Source organism: Sinocyclocheilus rhinocerous, unplaced genomic scaffold, assembly GCF_001515625.1.
Source record: "Sinocyclocheilus rhinocerous isolate Xijiao unplaced genomic scaffold, SAMN03320098_v1.1 scaffold36, whole genome shotgun sequence".
NCBI classification, from domain to species: domain Eukaryota; kingdom Metazoa; phylum Chordata; class Actinopteri; order Cypriniformes; family Cyprinidae; genus Sinocyclocheilus; species Sinocyclocheilus rhinocerous.
Genome location: NW_015664459.1, coordinates 116545 through 116928, shown reverse-complemented (window position 1 = coordinate 116928; position 384 = coordinate 116545).

Sequence of the window (384 nt, the reverse complement as noted above, 5' to 3'; positions counted from 1 at the left end):
CAATTTAAAGGGCTAGTTCACCCAAAAATTTAAATTAGCCCATGATTTACTCACCCTCAAGGCATCCTAGGTGTATATGACTTTCTTCTTTCAGATGAATCCAATCGGAGTTATTTTAAAAAATTGTTCTGGCTCTTCCAAGCTTTATAATGGCAGTGGGTGGGTGTTATTAAGAGCATCATCCATAATAAAAAGTGCTCCACAGCTCCCAGTTCACTACTAATGAATTGTTTATACATTTGTTCGTGAATCAGATAATTACTGCTTCTCAGCTAACTCAGAAGTTCTTTGAGAAATCTAATCCCGTCCTGATTAGATGTCGACTGATTGATCGGCCGGCCGATTAATCAGCCGATTTTTGGCATTTTTTAATTAATCGGCATT